This window comes from Nesoenas mayeri, assembly GCF_963082525.1.
Source record: "Nesoenas mayeri genome assembly, chromosome: 2".
Classification (NCBI taxonomy): Eukaryota; Metazoa; Chordata; class Aves; order Columbiformes; family Columbidae; genus Nesoenas; species Nesoenas mayeri.
This window is the reverse complement of record NC_137543.1, coordinates 26,237,180-26,247,306: the sequence shown is the minus strand read 5'-3', so window position 1 is coordinate 26,247,306 and position 10,127 is coordinate 26,237,180.

The following is a 10,127-nucleotide window of genomic DNA, read 5'->3' as shown; positions in this document are numbered from 1 at the left end:
GTTAAATCCTTCCACCTGATTTGGCATTGACAGGTTTTTAAGGTGTTACTTCGATATGTCTGTAACCTTGTGTTAAGATGCATCTTTTACTAGAAAATCTTATCCAAGCAAAGCTAGCAGAGTCATGTCAGCCATCCTGAAGCGTGAGGAGAAAAGTAACTAGCTCCAACATTTACACTTGAGACAAACCAGAGACTCTGCAATCAATGCAGTTGATTTACCTCCAGCAACTGCTTTACATTGAAATGCATATCCATCTGCTGTGCTTCACCAGCCACAGGAGGTCAGCGTACAAGCCCTTTGCTGAAATTAATTAACATGAGGAACAGAAATTTATACCATAATTAATTGATTTTCAACATGCTACATTACCGGGAAGCCCAAGGTGTGTTTATAACCAGTGAATCTCTGGGAAATAAGGATATACACAAAGAGAGAAAACTCAGGATTAAGGGCCCTGCCTGGATTCACATACTGCAGCATGAAGGTGCACTTTGTGGACTGGGACAACCTTAGCAGCTGCAGAGTAATTCTACTAGCCCAGAGTGCTCAGAGGGACACCTCAGGAGTCTGCACCATTATCAGTGCTATAAATAAAAATGCATGTTTCTGTTTTAACATTGTAACTAATTTTTTTGAACTCTAGAAACTCTTTTTTAAAAATTCTGCATGTTAGCATCATAACATGCATTTTATTCTCATCAAATCCTTTGCTGGTATCAAGAGGTATGCCAAAGTGATCTGGGAAATGCTCGTGCTCCTCTCTTTGGGCAGCACTACGTTACCCAATTAGGACATTGGGGATGGCTCCTCACCAGACTTTCCTCTTCTGAGCAGCATGTCACATCAGTAACCACAACAGCATCTTCTCTGCAACCCTTCTCTCACACACATTTCCAGTGCCAGAAATGTGTGACTCCCATCCTAAAATGAACAGAGACCCTTTACTAGTGATGGCTTGCCAAACCACTGCTGAAAGGTGTTCCTCCTCAAGCCCAATCACTCACAACAGCGTTAGGTGGGAATCTCATGGTGGCTATGAGAAGATACTCAGGTGGGCTCATGCTGGGCCCAGGGGCTGTCAGAAAGCACCAGCAAACGAGCCACCACAGCTGGGCTGGGGTCTCACCAGCAGCAACCCCATGCTGCCTCCCAATACCCAGTCACAGCCATGAAACACCAGGACACCACAGTGGAGCTGGGCTGGAGGAGAGGAGAGGAGACAGCTGCCTTCTCTCCAAGGCAGTGCAAAGACCAGTGCTTCTTATCGCACAACTCACTGGCATAATTGTCATTTGTTGCAAATCACGTGTCTCTAAATGAGACATGGTAAGAACAAAGGGCCATACGTTTCCTGGGTTTGCAAAATATGTGGGGAGCTGGAGGAACGGGCAGAAACAACTTTGGATATCGCCTGGTTGAAAGAAAGCCATTACCCTTCCACCCTGCCATTCACGCCCCCTGACCTTCACCCGGCTGCAGCCCCTCGCTGGCCACAGACGCAAACAGGAGAGGTGATCCACGGCCAGGGGATGAACCAGGGAGGGTCAAAGGAGCTCAGCACTGCAAGTGCATTATTTCCAGCAACCTTTTCTCCAGCTTCAGACGCTGCTCACTGTAACTTCTCATCCTCCTTCCCCAGCTCCTGTCTTTTTTGCTTTCTGACCCATTTTGCTGTACATGCCCCATGACCATAGTGCAGTAACGGAGTGTGCATCTTATTCTAAGAGGTGCAGTCTACTATTTGGAGAGAAAGGGCTCCCAATGCAGACATCCTGTGGGGCTCAGTGGAAGCCCATAGTGGCTCCAGACCTGGATCCTGCCAGGACCCAGCAGGCACTTCAGGTAGAGCCAGCATGCCCAGGGAAGCCTTCCTTTCCCAGCTACAGAGTACGGCAGCATCTCATGTCTGGGAAAGATGGGAACTACCTCTGCAAGGTTGCCTAGCCAGACTGCTCATGTGAGCAGCCAAACCTCCCACTGATTTCAAAACACAGTGGGGACTCACAACAGGTTTAAACAGGTGACTGCACTGTGGGTTGGAGCACCCCCTTTAGTGATTACCCCTTTCATGTCTCCCCCAGGAGAAAATCTGCCAAGGGACCATCCAGGTAATAATCAGGTCCCACTTGCAGACTCCTTGCATGGAGTCTCCAGGACAGCTTCTGAGCTCAGGTTCAGAAGGACTTTATTTCATTCCAGCTGGCAGCACAACTGTCCTCAGCCACCCCAAAGCAGGACCTGCTGCTGACAACTGGTAGCAGCCAGGGGCTGTACATTGAGTAATTATTTTTAACTTGTCATTAAAACTGTCTGTGTATCGGCCCCTTTGGCAGAAAATGTTTAAAAGCTGTACTCGTTCAGACATGAGCTCTCGTCAGTTCCATCTCCAGGAGGCTCAGGAGGTTCTCCTGGGTCTGTGAAAAACAAAGCAGCAAGTAGTTTTGGCTAAAAAATGAACAACGTCTACAGGGGATTTCTGGCCAGCTGAAGTTCTCTGCCCAGTGAATTGCAGAGAGAAATGGAAGTGACATCCATTTTGACAAATAATTATCAGTGGTGCAAACAAATATTTCCTTACATTTTACCAGACTTTTCCCCATGGCCTTTCTCAGTTGGTACTGTCTTGGTTCTTGGGAATGCACTTCAGACGTCACCACACTGGAATCAACCCAGCCAGGCTTGGCTTGGGTACCGTAACAGATATATCTCAGTGAGATGTATACTGTTGACACAGAGAGCACCTGCAGGTGGAGTAGAAGCTGTCATATCTGAGAGAGAAAATGAGCAAGACACAGTAATTTCAGATACCTTCCTTAGCAGGTCAGCCCTCTGTATCTTAAACTCTGTTCTCTCTGCAGCTGAGCACTCTTAAGGTATGATGGATCATGGGCATCAGGGAAAAGCAGTTGGAGAATACCAGGCTTGCTTGAACTGGCTTTGAGCACATTCATGATTTGGAAAAAAATAAAGGGCCAAACTTGAAGCATTGTTCCTCTCCTGCTGAATTCTTATTCAAGGAATTTAGAAGTGTAGCCTGAAAAAAAATTTGTGTGTGGTCTCAAGATTTTATTGCCTAATTGTAATGCAGTAAGAATTAATTCTGTCCCACGGGACTATGTCCCTCTCAAATGAAACACCAAGATCCTGGATCCCAATAGCATGATGCAAAGTGGCCAAATTTGGTAATGGATAGAGTTGGAACCTTCCGTGGTCTTAACCACCACTGAGGGCACGTCTGAAGGTTATTACGGATTGTGATGGAGCAACCTCTTTGAACTGTTACCAAGCATTGTAATTTAGAGAAGCCCTCAGGCTGCCTTAAGTTACTTACAAGATCCTACTGTCTTCTGCTGGCCCTGGAAAAGAATAGAGCAGTTCTATGCAGTCATTTCTGCTTTTCCCTCTTGGCGTGTAAGCAGGCCTTGGAGAAGATACCGGCATCAGCCAGATTTGCAGAGACACAGGTGCTCTGAAACTTGGCATTACAATACCAAGCCTTTCAGTGCTTCTCCCATGTTCAGAAGCCCCAGCCCTGAGTTAGGTGCACAGGCACACTGTGCAACACCTGGGGAGAGCAGAGTACCTCAACTCGGGTCCACAGATGTCTACAGCATAGGGAGAAAGATGCAAGGGCGTTCCCAGCTTTTTAATCATGGTGGCAAGTCTTTGGCAACAGAAGACTTACCTGAGATTACCCTCAGGGAGTTTATTGGTTCAGGTAGGTGTTTAGTGTGTTTAGGTATTTCACAGCTCAGTCTGCCACTGCAGCGGGATTTCAGGACTCCAGATTTTTAGGTGGCTGCACTAGGATGGTACTTGGGTACCCAGATCCCTCTGCTGCGGTAACCCATAGTGCCTGCACTCTCGCCCTTGGGCTGTCAGACACCCACAACTGGGCAATGGCTGCAGCTTTGATTTACAAACTGTGGTCTTTTACACCAGTTATAAACCCACACGCTTGTCCTTTCTTTGCTGAAGGTATAATCCCATCATCAGTCACTTAGGACAGGGCTGGTCACCCGACCGATGTGTACTTCACCAGTTTCCATATAGCAATAGAGAGACTGTGCCTTGCTTCTGCCTGGCAGCAGCAACCAGGTTCACACAAGGTCTCCTTTGTAGCAAAGTCTCCTTCCTGGTCACAGGCACTCCAGATCCCCTGTCATCTTTACCTTCGAGGACTCTGTAACTCGGCGCTCTGCGCTGCAGGGCTCTGCAGCCTCCTCACACCCCGCTACACACACTTCAGCCCTGCACAGCCCGGCCCCACGGTCCTGTGAGCAGCTGCTGCCACCCTCAGGTCACCCTTCCATAAAACCTCGCTCTCATCCCATGCTGAACACTCTCTCTGCAACGAATAATTCAAAGCAAACTCAGCAAAGCTGCTGGATGTTAAGATTCTTGCACCTTATTGGGATCGTACACTGCTTGCCGTGGGTTAGTCAAGGTTTTTAATCTCAAATGCTCTATGTAAGAGCAGTAGCAGAGGCAGCTCTGACTCAATGGCACTGATGCAGGAGGACCTCAGGGCCATAGTCCCTTCACACGTCTGAGGTTTCAGGTCCGGGGACGATGCTGCAGCCAGGGAGCAGCACACGTTCCCTCTCTGCTGCGCGATGCCTCAGCTCTGCCATCCGAAACCTTCCGAACCCAGCACATCTGGGCAACCCGCCCAGCAGCTGCGCCAGGCCTGCAGGAACAAGAAGTTCAAAACAAGCTGCACCCGCCCTGGGAACGTGTTACCTGCAAGGGCTGGAACAGCAAGAGGGAAACTGGAAACCAGAGCCAAAGAAGGAGCTGGCCTGAAGTCACCTCAGTTCCCCACTTCCAAAGCCCCAGGTAAATTCCCAGCCGGATTTGGATGCCCCCACCCTCCAACTCCTCTTTCCCAGCAGTTAACAGTGTGCTTGCAGCTGTGGCCAAGGCTGGAAAAGAGTGCTGCATCCAGCAATCTTAATTGCTTTCTAACAAGTGTTTTGCTTATGTTTATACCACCCCGCACCACCTACAGCAACTTGTACCAGCTGAGGGGCACAGGTCTTGCCGCAGTTGAGATTAGATGAGATAGCAATGGGGGAAAAACTGCCCGCGCGGGAGGCGGGTGCTGCTCTGAAGGCAGCCGGTGTCCCTGCTCGCTGCCAGGGCTGTTGTGCTACGGGAGGAGGGATGAGCTCAGCAGAGCAAACCACACTTCTGCCAGCCCTTAGTAGCCAGGGGGCTTTTGCTGCCCAGCCAGTCACACACACACAAAAAAACAATTTGAAGGTGGGCAAAAAATCTTTGTTCTTATTGCTCTCCTGCTATACCTATCACCTTTTCACCTTTGTAATAATTCTGTAATTCTCCTAGGGAGAGGAAAACTAATTGTTGGGAAACTACTTTTATTGGCACATATAAGTGCAGAACTAAATAAACTGTGTCCTGGTGGGAATTTTATGTCAATGTACACTTAAGGCTACTGCTGGTGATAAGGCTTTTTCTTGGAAGCTTCTTTCCAGAGGTTGTTTGCATGCTGAAGTAGGGAGCAAGCAGAAATTATTATCCAAACCAGTTTTGTTCGTAAGAGCGCCAGGGTCAGCAATATTTTCTACTCCAGCATGCTCTTCCCTCCTAATATTTTGTCTTTTGGATTCTGACACCATCATAGCTGCCTGGGAAGAAAAGCTCTAGCAAGGCGATTTCTGGGCTGTGTTTCACTTTCAAATCAAAGTTGCTATTTCAGAACTCGCAACACTTTAGCTGTTTCTTAAAGAGCTTTTCAGGCCATTAAAGCTTGCAACATCTTTGGGAGGGGAGATACAGATTACTGTTGCTTTTATGTTGTTTTGGTTTTGGTTTTTATTGTACAGCTATGCAGAATAACATACAGAGGGACTCAATGACTAGACTAAGAGTAAAGTCATTGCTAAAAGCAGCTTGAGGAAAGCTGGTGCCATAATTCCAAGCGGCTCTCAGGTTTGGCCAGCCTTCCACTGCTCATCTGTGTGCCGCAGGCTCCTTGGTTAACGCTGGCTGCTGGGAGCTGCCAACACGCAGTTAGTAAAAGATCTCACAACCCTTTCCAGGCTGATGATTTCATACTGGTGCTACTAAGTTTCCCTCAACAAAGCGGGACTCTTGGATTCTTTCATCATATCAGTTTTTAAAATCTCATTGTTCCTGAGCTGCACGCTGGAGCAGTCTGTTCCTGAAGGACTGCAGAAGTGACCCAAGCTGGAGCAGGTAATGAAGAACTGCAGCCCATGGGAAGAACTCACGTTGGAGTTCACAGAGGAGTCTTTCCTCATGTTGGAACAGGAAAAGAGAGTGAGGAGGAAGGAGCGGCAGAGAGAGGATATGATGAACTGACCACAAGCCCCACTCGCCATCGCCCTGTGCTGCTGGAGGTGAGGAGGGAGAGAAATCGGGAGTGAAGTTGAGCCTGGGAAGAAGGGACGGGTGGGAGGAAGGTTGTTTTAGATCTGTTCTTATTTATCACTATCTTAAGCTGATTTTGATTTGCAATAAATTAAATTAATCTCCCCAAGTAGAGTCTGCTTTGCCTGAGATGGTAACTGCTAAGCGATCTCCCTGTCTTTATCTCAACCCATGAGTGTTTTGTCATATTTTCTCTCCTCTGTCCAGTGAGGAGCAGAGTGACAGAGCAGCTTTGGTGGGCACGTGGCGAGGGTCAACTCACCAGAATGGACATTAGCAAGACCAGAATGGTGAGACTCAGGAATCGTGGGGTCCATTGCAGGGGTGTTGATGTCATTTCCACCAGGGGCCACATCAGCCTCATAGTGGCCTTCAAGGAGTAGTTACATTTATACAGTCCCAAAACTACATTCAGCCCTTTCAAGGCCACTGTGAGGTTGATGTGGTCCCCAGTGAAAATGAGTTTGACATCCCTGCATTACAGGGTCTGGAGGAAAGTGTTCTCCTTCTTTTCATGAAACCCAATGTTTCTTTCTTTTTAGTAGTGGTATCTGGTTTCAGGCTTGATTTCTTCACCATCTCATCCCCACCCATCCAGTTCACTCAGCAGGACCCCACCCTGGCAATTGTCTGCCCAGTCTCAGCCCTTCCTCCCACCTCTCCCTCTCCTTGCTCCTCTCAGTCCCCTTCACTTCTTTTCTCTCCCTGTGACAAACCCAATCTCACTGGTTTCCTTATCCCATACCACTTTGGGTCTTGTTTTACTATTCTGACCTGGTCCTTTTTCCTCCTTCAGGTGGACGGGATGTTGGTAGGCTGGTTTAGCACACAGATGAGACAGTTCCTTGTCGTCAGCTGCTGCATTTGTGTCCTGCCCAGCAGAGAGCAACTGGACATGAGAATTACATGAAGAATCCCCTGAAACAGCTCGGGTCAGACTGCATTTAGTCACCCTGTGGCATGTGGTGTATTCAGGGCCTGATCCCAGGTAAAGTTCTGAAGGAATGCAACTAGCTCAAACTGGTAAAACCTGGCAGTGCTGAGTTTCATACAAGCCTGGTGTGCAAGAAACCAGGAGACATTTTAGCTGCTCAAAAGAAAAAATGTCTTTACCATATATATTCCTACTGTTTTTTTTCTCGCAAATATTTATAAACCTGTGCAGATTCTAAGGGGAACAGTGAAAAACATGATAATACAGAAGTCATGCTTTTTCCTCCCATCTCTTCCCACCTCTATTTTAAGTCCTAATCCAAAATATGAAGGCAAGAAGGCATTTCAGCACAAGGGTTTCCAGTTCTGGAATAAGGACAGAACAAACTGTTTTCTCCTACCCACAGTCTTAGGAACTGCTCAGCCATTTTTGCTGAAGCGTTTGACCCAAGACTAACATACAGCAGCCTGGCAGCAGAAAATTGATGGGGTAAAAATTTAGTCCAAACCAGAAAAGTTTAAAGCTAACAAACAAATGAGAAAAGTGCTGTACAGCAGGAAGTTCTGTCCAGCTTTAGTGGTAGGAAGTACTGCAAACCCCTTCTGCATATATCAAATACAACATTAGTATGAGTAACCCACAAAGGTTCATCTACTCAACTCAATGATTTGGGCATCTAATCCAGACCCCAAGTCTGCAAGGTTTTGGATAAACCTTTATCCAAACCTTTATCCAGAGCTCTGTTGACTCAACGAGGCTGCAGAGACCTGTGTATCCAAACCAGCTACAGGATACGAGGAAAAACCCATCAAAAGCAACACATTCCAACTGGAGAAAGGAGGTTTCAGGCTGCACTTCTATTGCTGGGTAAACTCCATCCCTTCAGCAGGGACCTTGAAAAGTCAATGGTCATGAGGGAGCTCAGTGTTAAATGTCATAAATCACACTCTAGAAAAATAAAGCCTAGGCCAAGCCAGTCATAATGAGGAGAGGAAAAAGATCTGTGGCTAATTGACAGAAAACACCCAAAAAGCGAGCTTGCAGGGGCATGGGCTTTTGTCACAGTGGCTGACACTTAGCCTATTTGGATTGAAATGCATCAGAGGAAAATGAAGACTGTGTTGTCAAGTGGGTGTAAATCAAACTAAGCAAACAAAGGAGCACGTGGAGAACTCAGGCTGACATCCAGGATGAGAGAGAAGAGGAGGAGAGGCTGGAAGCAGCAACGGCCACAGATGCTTTTAGACAGACATATTTTCCTCAAATCAGCTTAGTTTTCCACATGTTGATGAAAAGCCAGGTGAAAGGCAGCAGCAACCCATGTACCCAACCAGGGAACTTCCTAGCAGAACACCCACAAGTTGGTTGCAGCGCTCAGCATTACTTACTTATCTGGCTCCCGGCTCGTGCTGCTTGTGCAAACATGTACTGTCCCTCGAGTGGAACACTGCGTCCTATGTTATAAGTCCTCTAAGTACCTATGTCTCCAAAAGCAGCCTTGCTTTTGTACTAAGTAATAGCACAGAAAGCCTTGTCAAAACCAGATTTTGATTCAGCTTATCCTTCAGTTACTCTATGAAGCCAAAAGTGGTTTTCCTCATTGTTCTTTATAGCCTTCCCAGATAGTCTAGCCACAAACACATAATTTATTTAAGCCACACATAAACAACCATGATTTACGTCAACTTCTCATTCAATGGAAAGCACGTGAAAACACTACTTTCCTTCTCTGTGTTACTTGCCTGCAAGGGCTTGAGTGTCTCTGCAAATTCCTGGTGGTAACCCCATGCAGTTGTCAATGCTTGTTCCATATTTGGTATTTTAAGAAATTCCCATGAGTTTATTCCATTACAAAATCATTCAGTCACTATTCGTGACCTTTTTTGCACCAGATGATGAGTTGAAGGACTTCATGATCTCTGAAAAAGGCAGACTCTTAACCGGACTTGATGTCAACCTCTCGTCAGAATGCAAAACAGATCTACTGCAGTTGCCATACAAACCTGTTTGACACCCAAAGCTTGTTATGCGGTTCCTTGTCTGTCGGTAAGTGAATAGAGTTATAATTCAGATTGCTATTATAATTATATGGGATCACCATCTCAATCACAAAAAAAAAAACCCAAGCCAGGACTGATAAAAACTGAATCAACAAAAATGGTCATATGAAACCAGAAAAACAAAACAAAACAAAACAAAACCAACAACAAAAAACTTTGCTGCAACATACAAAAACAAATAAAACACCACCCATTCTGCTTTTTAAAATCAGGGTTGGTCTCAGTCGAGAACATGCAGTACTCTTATCTCTTTGGCAGTATGCCCTATACCAGAAGTAACAGAATTTCTCTGAAATCCCCTCCTCCCAGCTCAGAGCTGGCAAGGAACACAATGCTGATTGCTGAATCTGAGGGCTGGTTGACAACCCTTCCTGCCCAGCGTGATTCAGAGTCCTGCAGTAGCTGTTCTAAGAAAACAGATCATTCACTAAGAGCACATGTCCCTGTGGTCTGACCTCCTGGCAGGGTGAGCACTTTGGTTCACATTGGTGCCATTCATTGCGGTGCCCTACGGCACATCGGGGCTCAGGTGGAGCTCACCCTCACTGCATAGCCCTCGGCATCTCACACCTACAGAAGCACCGGGATGTTTAGCTGGCACTGCACTTGCTGCTTGCTGCCTTGGACTTACCTCTATGGATTTTTCTTGATTCTGTAGTCCTAATAAATGTCAAATACTGGCAATATTTGTTTAGCATTTGTTGAAAAAATAC